Source organism: Carcharhinus amblyrhynchos, chromosome 6 (assembly GCF_965287045.1).
Source record: "Carcharhinus amblyrhynchos chromosome 6, sCarAmb.v2.hapA, whole genome shotgun sequence".
Classification (NCBI taxonomy): domain Eukaryota; kingdom Metazoa; phylum Chordata; class Chondrichthyes; order Carcharhiniformes; family Carcharhinidae; genus Carcharhinus; species Carcharhinus amblyrhynchos.
Window position 1 is genome coordinate 106911353 of NC_137329.1, and position 16574 is coordinate 106927926.

A 16574-nucleotide genomic window follows, 5' to 3' on the forward strand; every position below is an offset into this window, starting at 1 on the left:
AGCCTCCTCTGCCAGATGTGGGAGAGAAGACCAACTACCTAAAGATGCACCACGACTCAATCTCACATTCAAAAGCATCATCTGAGAGACTGGCACCAAACACACATTAGAGGTTAAGTTAGACGAGATGCCAATATGTGGTGAATCTTTGAGCACCAGTGCACAATGATAAGAATGGAGCTCAACGATGCCACAGGGACCAGCTCGTTGAAGAGTGAGACTCATTCTGTTTAATATAGCCCTGCCAAGCATGATGCATTGCCTATCTCTTGTCCCATTTTTCTGTCCATAGAGAAGGTTGTAGATATTTGTTCTTCCTTGTATAGAGAGCCTTGGTGATCTCCCTGATATATTGTAAACTTTGCAATTTCATGATTGCCATTTGTTGCAACCTGAAAGGAGTCAAAGGCATAAACTTTAAAGGAACACAGGGATCTTGACAGCCACAGACAGCTTGGGATGGGAAGCTGGCCTAACCAGTGACGTTCATATCCTGTGATTTCCACCTACTTTGGTAATCAATAAAGGTGCCTTTGCCCATGTTTGACCTGATGCCATGAGACTCAATGGGAACTGGAGTCAATACCTCTGACTGCATCTGACATCACAAGGTTTTCTTCATTGAGCACACAATCCTGACTTAGAACTCTATTACCATTCCTTCACTCTCACAGGAGTGCCCTCATTAACAGCACCAGGGGTGTACCTGCACCACGTGGACTGCAACATTTCAAGAAGGCAGCTCACCATTACATTCTCATGGGCAACAAATGCTGGCCTATCCAATGATGCCACAACCTGTGAATGAATGAAAACAAAATGATGTCTCCCACCATTCTTCAACTTTTAGGTGAAACTGAAGCAGAAATCAGAAGTTAGAGGGCTGTCAGACACCTGGTCATCAAAAACATTCCACTAGCAAAATGCACCCAGGTTTGCACTACCCAATGCAGAAGAAATGTAACACAAAAACACAGGATGGGTCGATGCCTCCCACATCACTATACTGGGACTGAAAAGAAAACAACAGTAGCTTAGACGTTGAGTGTGGTCAAATGACTCAGTGATGCTGGCAAGGGTGCACTCATTTCTAACTGACTGACTTTCTTTCTTCATCTGTCTAAAACTCAGGGCATAAATCTTTAAATGTCTGCTTAGTGAATCAAAACTAACAATGGCACCGCTCATCAGATATGACCAGAGAGCTGATATGAATGCTAATTATTTCTCTTCTTCAGTGTTCTGTATATTTCCAGCTGGATTAAAAGAATCTCTTGGTCATTTTGCAGCAATTGATTCAGTTTTTAAATAGGTTCTTAATGCAGTTTGTTCCAAGATATCAGCTGGCAGACATTGTACCAGAAGAAGTTCCCAATAACACAGGCGCACACTTCATACTTTTCAATCAGTTCATTGTGTTTGTGGGGAAATGTTAACTTGTGCTGCAAATGCTTACGCAAGTCTTTTTTGCCTCGCTATTTAAAAAAGGAAGAAAATGTACTCCTAAATTTGCCTTTCCCCTATAAGACACAATGTGGGAAAAAGCAAAAACAAAATTAATTCTGAAGCACTTTAAATGAAATGGTCACCTAGTTTATTTTCAATTTTGAACTGAAAGATCATGATATTTTCTCAATTAAATGTTGGCATCCACTCGTATTAATTTTTCAGCTGTTCTAAGTGTCAGGAGATGATGCCCTTCAAGTTTGAAAATGCAACTGACTGGAGATTTTACAATTTGAAATGGGACGAATAGAACTATTTGAAAATGCAAGGTCACCTTCCAGGGTGAAGGTGAAGAGACAAACAAGATACTCTCAGCAAGAGACATTCTCTATAATTCAAAGATCCGATGACACGCCTCACTAAGGAAGAGATATTTAAATGCAGGTGCTGGATATTGAATATTGATATCTGTCACAGGCAGACCCACTCCAAACCCTTCGGAAATGCACAATGGGTGAAGTATAATATAGAATCCCTACAGTGCAGAAGGAGGCCATACGACCCATCGAGTCTGCAAAGACCAAAATCCCTCCAGGCCCTATCCCTATAGCCACATATATTTACTGTATTTAGTCCCCCTGACACTAAGGGGCAATTTACTGTGGCCAGTTCACCTAACCCACATATGTTTGGTCTGTGGGAGGAAACCAGAGCACCCAGAGGAAACCCACACAGACACTGGGAGAACATGCAAACTCCACACAGTTAGTGACCCAAGCCGGGAATTGAACACAGGTCCCTAGTGCTGTGAGGCAGCAGTGCTAACCACTGTGCCACACAGGCCAGACTACAGTGGCTGTAGAGAGATTGCATGTGACACAGGGTGTCAATAGGGTTTTTAGCTGAAGAAATGAGCTGAAAAACTGTGCTCCCTTCTGTTCTTTTTGGAAGAAGTGTGTGTCATCCTGTTCAAGGAGTCAACTATCAGAAACCCACTGAGCTCTTGTATTAATGACAACATCTTTTGCATCTGACCACACCCAAGGAACCAGCTAACGTAAATCAATGGCAACATCTAAAATCCATGCCTCCAGAAAAGTCAACCCCTTTTTTTTATTGCACTTTAACTTTCCTTATTTCTGATATGTGTTTGTGTGTTTATTTTGACATTGCATTTTTATTATTATTTTCCAGGTTTAATACATTTGCTCTTTCTTTAGTTCAAGAAAACCTTGTTTGATTGGCTCCTTATTGTTCACTGCACAAATAGTTAAACATATTCAGATTCCGAAAGGCATATCCTCATGAAAAAGAAACTTGAGCCTTTGTTGTGACTGACCGAGGGCCTGAATAGAAGGGAGACAACTCTCATGTGGTCATAACAGAGGATACATCGAGGGAAGACGAGGCATTTCAGCAGGAATGAGCTTGGCTCACGTACATTGCATGTGCTGGTGGTCCACTGTGGAGTTGCATTGACAAATAGAAGACAGAACCTCAAGTACTCTACATCTTTTGTGTTAAATGCTCAATGGAATTTATAAATATTGAGCTATCTGCGACTCAGTTCTGTATTTCTTTTAAAAGAATTGCTTGTGTCATAATTCCCATATGAACATATGCAACTGTAAATATTCATCACACTCTGCTGCAAGTGATGGATCATCCCGTTTGTTTCAAGATTTTAAACACAAAATGAAACCTCTCCCAAAATCATCCCCTGATCAACTTGCTAGATAATTGTATTGCTAGAATATGACATATAAAACAAAACCCCTGTACATTTGCAAAATCAAGGAGCTAGGACAAGACCAAGTCTTACCCATATTTTCCTTTCTTCAACTTCACACAGCAGATAAGTTAATATGAATACTTAATGATCAGGCATAGCCATTTTGCTTTAAGATATGGTTGAGCCTTTGCACATAACTTGTATACAAAATTGCAACTGGCAATCAGATACTCGGCATGTTTGCTATCACACTCACCAACTTTTACAGATGCACCATAGAAAGCATCTTATCCAATTGAATCACAGCTTGGTATTGCTCCTGCTGTGACCAAGACTGCAAGAAATTACTAAGGGTCGTGAATGTAGCCCAGTCCATCTCTCAAACCAGCCTCCAATCCATTGACTCTGTCTACACCTCCCACTGTCTCGGAAAAGCAGCCAGCATAATCAAGGACCCCACGCACCCAGACATTCTCTCTTCCACCTCTTCCGTCGGGAAAAAGATACAAAAGTCTGAGGTCACGTATCAACTGACTCAAGAACAGCTTCTTCCCTGCTGCTGTCAGACTTTTGAATGGACTTACCTTATATTAAGTTTATTTTTCTACATTAAGCACCGTCTGCTTTCCTTCTCCCCTATGTACTCTATGAATGGTATGTGCAATCCTTTCCACTGTACCCCAACACATGCGACAATAGTAAATCAAAAGATATATTTTTCACATTTGTCCCACACTATCACATACATCATTACGTACATTTGTGTTCAAGGAAACAAAAAAAAAGTGCTGCAGATTTTCTTTTGACTCATGCTATACAACTGTTAGCAATTGTGTTCCAACTCTGATAGCAAAGATCCTAATTTAAGGCAAATTAATTATTGCCCTATTGTACTATACAATTTTAGAGCAACTTATCTGAAATTACCAAATGTTCAATTTTATCCTATTAATCAAACACCGGTGGTACTGCACAGAAAGAATGACCTTGCATTTAGACAAAGGTCAACATGCCATCCCCAAATTCCAAGTGCAGTGTTAAAGCATTTTCCTTCTTCTGCATTTGGCTTGCAAGAACCTTGTCTTTGTGGCAGGCCTATTTAATTAAACTGATAAAGACACTGCTGTATATGAAAGATTTTTTTATATCAAAAGCCTCATATGTATTCATTAGAAGAGATCATCAAACTGAGAGAGGAAAACTAGTATATTAGGATCTGAAACTTGAGATTTCTACAAAATTGGGTTGCAGCAAAAATAATTCTTCTATAATTATAATTTTTTAAAAATGAATACAGATGTATTCCAAATCCATTCCCAGATGTGGATGAATCATACTTCTCAGTTTCTCTGAAGTGGCAAAGCCTAGCTCATGACTAAGAACTGCTAAAAATGAGTTCTCTTCTGTCAAACCCTCTCCTAGGAGTACATGCTGCATTGCTAGTTTGTAAATGTTTTTTCAAAGGCTGGCATTATTTTTAACCTGATTGTTGGAAATCATAGCTTTGAATCAGATAATTTACAATAGCCACGATGAATATGACCTTTATGAAAGTTTAATTCCTTTGTCCTCGATTAGGAAAGTCTCAGGTTAATTGCTGTCTTGTGTGGATTTCAGCCAGGTTAAATGTTAAGAATGAATCTCAGGTGTCCTCTGAGGATGGGGTTGGGGAAAGAAATCCTGATTATCCAGTGACTGCTGATGGCAGAGCATGTATGGATTCTGGGTATGGACAAAACTGGACTAACTTGATGTGCAAAAAAAATGCCACCATGTGAGCAATGTATTGGCTATCAATGTTCACAGAACCATATTCCATGTAAATGTTAAAAAAAATTAAAGAACAACCTACATTGTGGCAAATCCACACAATGTTACTTTTTTTGCACTTACAATGGCCATTAGGAGTAATCAGAAGGATCTGCTCCCAGTTGTTCTGTTACAGTTGTCTTTTATACAGATCTAATCATACAAATGCATTCAATTCTGTACAGATCTAATCATACCTCTCAATACAATGGATTTCATAGAACATAGAACACTACAGCACAAACAGGCCCTTCGGCCCACAAGTTGCACCGATCACATCCATACCTACCAAGTCATAGAACTATCTGCAACTCCCAATCCCATTAATTCCCATATACTCATCCAGAAGTCTTTTAAAAGACCCCAGTGAGTTTGCCTCTACCACCACTGACAGCAGCCGATTCCCTACCTTGTTAACCAATAGGTCTTTACCAGAATACAATTGCACCCATAATTAAATCATTTATGTGGATTTAGCTTTTTTCCTAGAGCATTCCATTCTTTATATGCCTTCATTTCATTCCAGTCATGCTATCTTTTCTAATCTCTGTGGCACAGTGGTCAGCACTGCTGCCTCTCAGCGTCAGGGACCTGGGGTCACTTCCGGAGTTGGGTGATTGTCTGTGTGGAGTCTGTTCATTGCCCCCATGTCTGCGTGGGTTTCCTTTCGGTGCTACGGTTTCCTCCCACAGTCGAAAGATGTGCAGGTCCCTTCAGTCCTGGGAACCTGCCACCAGTTTGAATCAGATGGCGAACACAAAGTGTGGCCTGTAAACTGGCTAACTTTGTAAATATTGTATCAAGCCTCAGGCGCCGAAGAGATTATATAGAATTCCTAGTGCAGAAAGAGGCCATTCAGCCCATTGAGTTTATACCGACCACCAACCCATCCAGACCTTACCTCCATAACCCCATGTATTTTCCCTGCAAATCCCCCTGACTCTAAGGGGCAATTTAGCATGGTCAATCCACCTAACCTGCGTATCTTTGGACTGTGGGAGGAAACCCACACAGATTTGGGGGGAAACGTGCAAACTCCACACATATCGGGACCTGAGCCGGAATTGAACCCAGGTCTCCGACACTGAGACCTGGTGATATGGGGTCTGGACCCCGGCTCAAAACAAATAGCCTGTTTCTAACACCTGTTTTAGCTGCAGATCCTGGGTGCCTATGAAGGAGCATGAATCGATATGGCAGGCACCACACTATTGCCATAAAATGGAGGTGCGCACTTCGTCACTTGCACTGACCCACTTACAAAGAGGCTGCAGTACAATTCAATTTCTAAGCTGTAGTCTACTTGAATGTATTACTGATTAAGATGTGATGTCCATATTAAAATTTTCCACACTTTCAAGACATTACTTCAAATACAGAGCCAAATATTGTTACCATCTTGGAGATGATGTCACCATTAATGTGATGATTGTTCTCACTTCATTCTTCGACAGGGCAAGGCCTTTGATGTGTATATTCTTTTACCATAGTAAAGAACACACTTTTATGTTTCAGCTTTCTCCCATGTTCATTTGTTCTGGCTTCACTCATCTGTCCTCCTTATTTCCTTTCCACTACACCAGATTCTTTTAAAACCTTTAAATCCCACCCCCCCATTCCTCATTACCAGTTACTGGAATGCACATGCCTTTGTTATTGTCTAGGTTAACTCTGAATGCTTTTAAGATGACTGCTATCACTTCCTATTCCTCCTGTCCCTGGAATCCATTAATTTTACAATGGCCTTACATAAATAAACCATAATGCAGAAAAAAAATGTGATAACAGCGAGAACATTTTGTAAATACAACATATATTAAAAGGCAGTTTGGCCTGCATGATGCTGAAAGCTATATTTTGTGTTTTTAAAAGGTTGGCCTGGTGCGTCGCTATTACGGTAATGCTGGCAGAATGGTCGACACAATTCTAAACCGCACACATCTTTCTTGACTGTAGCAGAAACTATTAAAAAATGTAAGGGGATAGTTAGGAAAGTATCAAATTTAATAAAACAAGCACCAGAAAGACCCATATTGACATTTTGAAAATCAGAAGCCAAGACTTGAGCAGCTACGGTGGTGATTCTGTTTGTTAGAAACTGATAATGCAACGAGCTCATTCTTAAAAATGGCCTGATTCAACGATCAAATTGGGAAACAAAACTCCTGCATAGCTGAGACGAGGTAAATGTTTTATTTTCTATCATGTTCCAAGGCTTCCTTTAAATAGTCAAAATGTTCTGGATTTTAAAGAATCCTAAAGTCCTGCAGTTTGAAATGCCACTTAATTATACTGGAATTTCTGCGCCTCAGGTAGCTGTTTCCTGCTTTTGCACTGCTACAAAGGTGACAGAATGATTTCAAAGTCAGGTGTCAACCTGAGGGAGACCAACTCGCAGCAATTTAGGTTGGCAATCCACAAGACGGTTACACATAGGAGAAGAATTAGACCACTTGGCCCGTCGAGTTTGTTCCGCCATTCAATCACGGTTGATAAGTTTCTCAAACCCATTCTCCTGCCTTTTCCCCGCAACCTTTGATCCTCTTATCAATCAAGAACTTATCTATCTCTGTCTTAAATACACTCAAATGACTTGGCCTCCACAGCCTTCTGTGGCAATGAATTCCACAGATTCACCACCTTTCGGCTGAAGAAATTTCTTCTCATCTCAGTTCTATAGGGTTGTCCCTTTACTCTGAGGTTGTGCCCTCAGATCCTTGTCTCTCCTACTAATGGAAACATTTTTCCAGGCCTTTTGGTATTTTGTAATTTTCAATGAGATTCCTCCTCCCCCCGCACACATCCTTCTAAACTCCAACAAGTACAGACTAAGAGTCCTCAGACATTCCTCATACGTCAAGCTTTTCAGTCTGGGGATCATTCTCATGAACCTCTTCTGGACCCACTCCAAGGCCAGCACATCCTTCCTCCGATCTAGAGTAGCATGGAGGCTAATTTTAAGAATGCAGGAAGAAATGGGAGGCCTGTTGTCCTCTTGGAAACTTTCAGAAGCTTGAATTAATTTTCCTCAAATGTTGTTGAATATGAATGTGGTTGCCTACTTTATTAAAGCATGCTAAAAATCATAGCCAGGTCTCGTGCCCAGCCTGCTTTGTTTGAGACACACATGGGGGAAACTCCATTTGATCCAAGACTAGGATGGATCCACATTTGGGTTTATATACAAAGTACTACTGGCCGCAAACATACCACAGTCAGTGATCTGAGATTATTAGCTACAATATTAAGAGCATTGTATTTGTACTATTTTAGCAGTAGAATGTATCAGCTAAATAGAAGATTAAGTAGAAATATTATTTGCTCCCTTGAAGATTTAGTGGGTCTCAGCTGAGGGAGCAGTTTGGTACTGTAATTGGCCCCAGCTTTCCTGGGATAAGTAGAGGAAGAGATTTAGCTAGGGTTTCTGCTCTTAATTATGATTCTGAGAATATGATAGAAAGCACAAGTTGCCAGGGAAGAAGCCCCTTCAGATGAGGAAAAGTATAATTGGGGGAAAAATTATGCCAATTTTTCTTCACTAATTAAATCTGACAATTGCTCTTCTCTCCATTCTAAAGTTGTTGACTGCTTACAAAGATGGTTGCACCAACATCGGTGAACCCAGACATGGGTGTTGACAGGCTAATTGAATGCAGAGAAAATCATAACTGAGCCAAATCTGTTCACACTGGATGTCTTTAAAGAAAAATTCTACAATGGTCACTGTAATCAGTGCAGAACTCTGGCAATTTCCCTCTTCCCCAGTAATGGCTATGGCCCCACTTTCACCTTTCAATACTGCCTGGAGATTGAATTTGGAATATTCCAGATAATCAACGCAATGACAAACTCTGTGACAGCTCTTGGACCTGACTTATTCCCTTTCCAACACAGGGAATATTAATGATTTCCTGCACAATTTTCAAAAATATCTCAAGAAATAACTGTGAGATGATGATACATTGAGATATTTAGCATCCTTTTTCTGGATTTCCTCTTAGCAACTAGACTCTAATGGGGGAGGAGTCACTGTGTAAGCATGCACCCCTCATATAATACAATTTTACAGTCCCCCTGCATCCCCTCCACCAACTGCGCACACGCACACTTTGCATCAGGAATGTATCAGAATTTGTATTATTTAATAGGAAATTGTTGTCTGTTGTATCTACACGATTCTTTTAGTCAGCAACACTGAATTAAGGTAGCACAGTGGTTAGCACTGCTGCCTCACAGTTCCAGGGACCTGGGTTCGATTCCTGGCTTGGGTCACTGTCTGTGCGGAGTCTGCACATTCTTCCTATGCCTGTGTGGGTTTCCTCCGGGTGCTCCGGTTTCCTCCCACCATCCGAAAGATGTGCTGGTAGATGCTTTGGCCAGACTAAACTCTCCCTCAGTGTACCCGAACAGACGCTGGAGAGTGGTGACTAGGGGATTTTCTCAGTAAGTTCATTGCAGTGTTAATGTAAACCTACTTGTGACACTAATAAATAAACAAGGGGATTGCTAAATGTTCAGCATCAGTGATACCATTGAACAACGTAGGTAGCTAATCATGCTAAAAATTCTTCAAGACAATTCTCACAGACAAAGAGAAAGTGAAATGTTCTGATTACCTTCGCCTTTTAATATCAATTTACAGAGGCAAAATAAACAATTAGGATATACTTTTGGGATTGGAGTAATGTTGTCCCTTAGTGTCCGAGGATGTGCAGGTCAGGTGGATTGACCATGCTAAATTCCCCCTTAGTGTCCCTAGATATGTCGGTTAGATGGTTTAACCATGGTAAATGTGTGGGGTTTACAGAGATAGGATAGGGGAAAGAGCCTGGGTAAGATGCTTTGTCAGAGAGTCGATGCATACTCAATGGGCCGAATGGCCTCCTTCCATACTGTAGGGATTCTATGAACGGGTGAAACATCATAAACTTTTTCTTTTTTACAAGTGTGTGCCTATCATTAATGTGGAAATGTTACATTCCACAAATAGAAAATTAAATTGTCAAGGCCAGAGAGGCTTCTCAGGAGTGATTATGAACACTGATCAGTGCACTGTTAAAAATCCAGTTACACTCACATCTCATGAATAAAGTTTTAAAAAAGAATGCCATCTGCAGAGCAGGGCATCCTGTGGAAAAGCATAGTAACTTATGCACTTCCACTTTTATCTGCACATGTACAGATTACAGAAATTACTGTCATTTGAGGAATTACAGTGAACGCTTACACTTTCACCATCATTAAAACTGTAAAATCGGGACTTTTTTAAAACCTATTCCAATACTAAGTAGCGTGCAAAAGTCAAATTATATAAGTAAATGAATTAAGATCTGGCTGTATCTTCTATGAAATTCTAATCTTGTCTAAGAAACTTTAATAAAGGAATGAAAATCATTATTTTTCATTTAGTCTCATTTGAACAAGAAAACATTGACTGTCAGGCGTTTTGTAGTTTCATTTTGTCACTGATTAGGTCCTTTTGTCAATTCATACAGTTTGTCTACAATTATGAAAAACAAAACATAAAATTATTTATTTTCATCAGTTTGTAAGAATTAATTTCTTGTCTGCTGCACTATGCCTCAGTATAAGACCAAAAATTGGGGTAAAAATGTAAACAGGAACAATTGCAAAAATAGAAGCAATAACGAACTTGTTTTTATTGCTCCTTTCCAGTTCCCGGGATAACGTCTTATTTTACAACTGCATAGATTGCTCATTTAACAACCATATATTAATACTGATAGAACTTTATTTCTCTGATAAATCAGTCCGGATATCTGTATCATTATAGAGCAAAATAAAAAAATGTGGATACAGTATGATTAAAAACGTCAAGCCTCTACTGTAAAACTTAATATTTTGACAGACTTATCAAAGGAATTTCAGATAATGTTCGTTAAAACAAGCTTTTGAAAATAATTGACCACTAGTGCCCATCAATTTACTCCTATCTGGCAGGCGTTTTAAAGTTTGGTCAGAATGGTCAAATACTTAATTCTCTACTTTTATTTTACAAAATGTACCTCACTTTTGCCTTCCAAACAATAAAACCAACAACAGTTGATAGGCTAAAGCACATAAGGCCACCACCAAGGCAGAAAAGAATAGGAAATAAAACTAGTTAATTCTTATTTCCCCATTAGCAATTTCTTGACGTACAAATTCAGACTTGCACCTATCACAAAAAAAAAACAGTGCTTTAGGGTCACATTCCATTTTCTCACTTACAAAACAGTGCTTTACAGTAAATTATAGCAGGGAGATAAAAGACGATGCAGACAGTCTCATCTCCTGGCTATGTAGAATCATGACATGAACGACCATTGATCATGTTAATGAAAACAACCTGTTTAATGAAAGTTTACAACATTGTGTGGTTAGCCGCCCAACAAAGCAACAAAAAGCTTAGCTTAAGATAAAAAGCCGATATTGCAGGAGTAAACCAATGATAGATAGGCACTCTTTTCTACAATGTTTATACTTGGAAAGGACAAGGACCTCAAGTGGACAACCATTGTTTGGATTGAAAAATATAAAGTTAACAGGATGCATTTGTCACAGCAGTGAAAAACCCTTTAAAATGTTTGATTTATTATTGATTCTGGTGAAATAAACTTGAGCAGTGGGAAGCATTACTTCTTAAAAAATGAACTATTTCTGATTTCCTGGTGCGAGGCAATTGATCAAATAGAATGGTTCTGCTTTCAAATGACAAGCCTCGCTGCTCATTTTCTCTCCACTTCTTCCAAAGGCACTGCCCATCACAGGGATAATGTTCCAAAGGTGCTCAGCTCCCCCCCGCCAACCCTTGTCCAAATTGCTATTTGAGTGTGACCTCTGCAGTAATTTAAATGTGAGGATACTCCAATCACACTGGATCCAACCTAACATCTGGTAGGTTATATTCAGGAACTTTCTTTCTGGTTGTATCACAGCTCAGTACAGCTCCTGCTCTGACCAAGACTGCAAGAAACTACAGAGGGTTGTAAACGTATCCCAGTCCATCACACAAACCGGCCTCCCATCCATTGACTCTGCTCACACTTCCTGCTGTCTCAAAAAAAGCAGCCAGCATAATCAAGAACCTCACGCACCCCGGACATTCTCTCTTCCACCTTCTTCTTTTGTATCTGGGGACAGATACAGAAGTCTGAGATCATATGCCAACTGACTCAAGGACAACTTCTTCCCTGCTGCCATCAGACTTTTGAATGGACCTACCTGATATTAAACTGATCTTTCTCTACACCCTAACTATGATTGTAACACTACATTCTGCACCCTCCTTTCCTTCTCTATGAATGGTATGCTTTGTCTGTATAGCACACAAGAAACAACACTTTTCACTGTATACCAATACATGTGACAATATTAAATAAAGTCAAAAAAAGGAAGACAGGCTTAATATTCCCCTCCTTCAGTGGTAAGCTTGGAAACCTTTTGTTGTGCACCTTAAACTTAGATCAGCTACTGAGCACAGACTAGAAACTAAACTTAAAGTCTTTCAAGTCAATTTGACTCGGTATCGTAAGAGCACTAAAGTTTAAAATTTATTTATTATTGTCACAAGTAGGTTTGTATTAACACTGCCAAAGTTTTGTGAAAATTTTCTAATCGCTACATGGAGGGAGAATTTGGCTGGTCCAATGCACCTTACCAGCACATCTTTTGGGCTATGGGAGGAAACCAGAGCATCCAGAGGAAACCCTCATAGACATGGGTAGAACAGGCAGACTCCACATAGACATTGACCCAAGCTGGGAATTGAACCCAGATCCCTGGTGCTGTATGGCAGCAGTGCTAACCACTGTGTCAGCGTGCTGCCCAATAGATTTAAATACAAGGCAATAGGGGGAGGTTCTAAACATGGAATTATTTTCCTTCCATTGGTGCTTGAGGTTTAAGTGAGTAGATTCTTAGGTTTTCTTTTCAATACATTTTTCTTATTTAAAAATGTATTTTTATCCATTCCATCTGTGTCTTCTGGCACCACACAATATTTCTCCAGCTGATTTGTGAGGCAACCACTTGTTCTCCATAGCCTGTGTCAATAAGTAGAGGCTGCATGGTGGCACAGTGGTTAGCATTGCTACCTCACAGTGCCAGAGGCCTGGAATCAATTCCGGACTCGGGTGACTGTGTTGAATTTACACATTCTCCCAGTGTCTGTGTGGGTTTCCTCCAGGTTCTCCAGTTTCCACCCACAATCCAAAGATGTGCAGGTTAGGTTGATTGTCCATACTCAATTGTCCCCTAGTGTCAGGGGGATGCGGGGTGTTTACATGGGGTTATGAGGATTGGGCCTGAGTAGGATTGTTGTCGGTGCAAGCTCAATGGGCCAAATGACCTCCTTTTGCACTGTAGGGATTCTATGTTCATTGATCATCAACTGTAGCTCAGTCAGTGATATTCTGAATCACAAGATTCCAGGTTCCATTCCTGCTCCAGGGGCTGAATTTTATGCTCTGAATATGGGACTAGTGTAGCCCTCTGGGCTATGTGACAACATTGGATTGTGATGCCATGAGTGGCATAACGCAGCCTGCAGCAGATCATTGTGTGAACATTTTTACAGCGGACACATTTTGTCCATTTATTTCCTTCACTGCTGGCAACATTAATCGGGTGGAAAGAGCCAGAGGTTTTGCGGCCATGGCAGGTTTTTCACGGGTTGGTGAGGGGCAAGACAAGTCATTGATTACACCCATGTCACCATCAAGGCACCAGCAGGGCAGCCAGGGGCCTTTATTAACACAATGGGGTGCCACTCAAACCAGATAGCCCGTGACCACCAGCAATGTATCATACAGGTGTGTGCACGGTACCTGGGAAGCAGCTGGAAGGTTGGAAATATAACCAGTGATCCCTGTAATGGCATCAGTAAGGTCATAGAGGATTGGTGTATACTAGTTGGATGCACAATGGGCAAGATACTGGAGGGTGCTAGCAACAATGGGGTTGTACCCCAACAAATTAATACCTGCAAAAGAGAGCAGATACCGCTTCCTGAAGCGGCTTTAGATTGATACCCTAAGAGTAGAAAGCAGCTGAAGAAATTACATTATTAGGCATAGTGCTGCCTGTGGGGAAACATGGGCATTGAAAAGGTGACAACCAAAAGTCTGAGTGCTCTTTAAATGTGGCTTCACATCAGGTTCATGTTACACCACACTGAGAGGGTCCAAAAAAGGTTGCGTAATCTCATACCTCTTCATGCCAGAGCGCTTGGTTTGGAAATCATTTGGGTTTTTCTTTGAAGCGTGCACAGACACGACGGCAGTTCCACAGTTCTGTGCACTGAAATTTCAACATTAGTACATTTCATCTGCAAGACCAAGTTCTAATGAATTTCGTTCAAGCTGGAATGATAGGGATCCAGAAGAACTCCAACATGTGACAGTCCAACTAATCTATACAAGGAAAACATCTGATGTACATTTAGAGAACCTAACAGAGGTCTCTCAGTATCAAAAGCTTCCCTACACTGCAGCGAAAATGACAGCAAGAGCAATGTCAAAAGGTTTTCTGTAACGTATTATCACTTTTTAAACCTACACTGACTCATTCTGTGCTACAACTACTGCACTAGCGTAAAACTAATGTGAATGGATCTCATACATTAAAGTTTTATGTGTGGATAATGATGCATGGTTAGTTCCTACTATGGACAAAACAAAAACTTTGAAATTATCTCCCAGATAACTGTTTTCTGCCAAGGCAGTAAAACACAAATCAAAAAGAACTGGAGGAGTTGAAGTTCTAACCATGAAATTCACTTACCGAGGACCACCTGCTACAGGATACATGACTAGAAATACTTCAGGCTTAAAATGATTTGAAACAATGCTTTCTTTCAAATTTCTGTTGCTTGAGTAGAAAATTTGCTTGGCAGCTATAATGTGGAGTCTTTTTTTTAAAGATCTTCTAAAGGAGCTCCCCCAGTGACCTAATACCAAAGGCACTGTCTGGTGGAGTACCAGGCCACACAAGCCGGAAGGCTAAAGGATTGCTTCATAGTCTGTGTTACAATTATAAGATTGTTATGTTTTGGAACCGTGTCTTTAAGATAAAATGGGGAGGGGGTGTCATGTGATCTGTTCTGAAGTCTGCTTGGCAACGGGCCTGAGGCAGTTCAAGTAAAAAGGGAGGCCCAGCTGTTGTTACTGAGGTAATAGTGCAAAAGTGATTGGAGATATTGGCAGCTGTCTCCAAGTTCACAATTTTAGACCCTCAAGTCTCCCAAAGTCCCAGAAAGGTGTCAGAAGTATCAGGATGTAAAAACAGTTGTGCTGCAAACTGTCCCATTTGCCTACAAAATGAAAGAGGGTTGAGATCAAGAATAAATAATTAGAACTTCCACCTGGATGGAAGTTTAATCTGTTTCATGCTGCCATGGGGAAGCGTGCAGAGGAAGTTGCTTTTGATATCAGGTTACAGGCTTCCCTGCAAGTCAATGAATATCACAGATAGCAGTTTTTGTCTGGTCAGCAGAGAAGAGATGCTGCTTGGTTTTGCAAACTACCACAGCTGGATATGGGAGCGAGGCGGTCTCTATTTGCAGAGCAAATAGTAGTTATCTCAGGGTTCTCAGGAGATTCAACCTGGCATGGCCAGAGGGGAATAATCATCAGCCAGGCTTTACTGTCCATATTGGATTTAGGAAACTTTCAGAAAACTAAAAGGAAGTGCCTGAAGATGGTCGGTTGAAGTTACTACTTGGCAAAACAGGAAATTGCAAACTCAGCGGAAGCAACAGTGGATTGTCTGGTATAAGAACTGTAATTCTGAAGGAAGTGTGATGTGTAGCTAGTATAAAATGGAATGTACCTTTTCATGGTTTAAAGCATATATTTTGTACAAAGTTAGTGGTTAATTAGTAGTTGTTTTAAGTTACTTGTTAAAGTAAAGTTTGAAATCCTGACGTATCATTCTTTCAGCTATGAACTGGGGGTTCAAATTTCTTTTCAAGTGTTGTTGGTGTCTACAGAGATCGCAACATTGTGCTCAATTAGCTGATATCATCTGTATTGTAATGGGGGCTCCTTGATTGGCCTTGTCATTGGGCTAGAGGGAGGAAAAAGAACAGCTATGTTTCCCACATCTAATCACTGTTGAGTGAGTCCCACCCTCTCTAGAAATTACTTGTGGGAATCTGATAAAGACGGAATTGGAACCAATTGCGATTCTCTCCATGGGTGTATAACCCACTCACACCTCGGCAAAGTTCAACACTGGGCAGGAAAAGCGTAACTGAACCTGCTGATGGTAGTGGGGACTTTTTAATGCCATACAGTGCAGGGCTTAGATGAAAAAGACAGATATAAATTTCACTCTGTATCGCTGGAGGGCGGTGACTGATTAGCCCTCCCTGCCTTCAACTCAGTGCTTTGGCGATCTGGACACCATATTTAAAGGGCATCCCTGCACATTTTGTGCACACCAGGAAACATTATTCACTTCAGCACACCTCCTGCATCATTCTCTTCCCTGAACGCAGAGCTGCACTGTGAGGACTGTGCTCATCTCTAAAGCTTCCCTTGGAATACTGCTCGTGAGGTGCACACCTTCTGAGACCAGTCGTACA

The 16574-nt window shown here is 40.7% G+C and overlaps 1 protein-coding gene across 3 annotated transcripts in view; it reads right to left on the reverse strand.

The window, feature by feature from the left end:
• The window catches only part of msrb3 (methionine sulfoxide reductase B3), a 98699-nt gene that overhangs the window by 21510 nt on the left and 60615 nt on the right, over positions 1–16574 (reverse strand). The window lies entirely within an intron of this gene.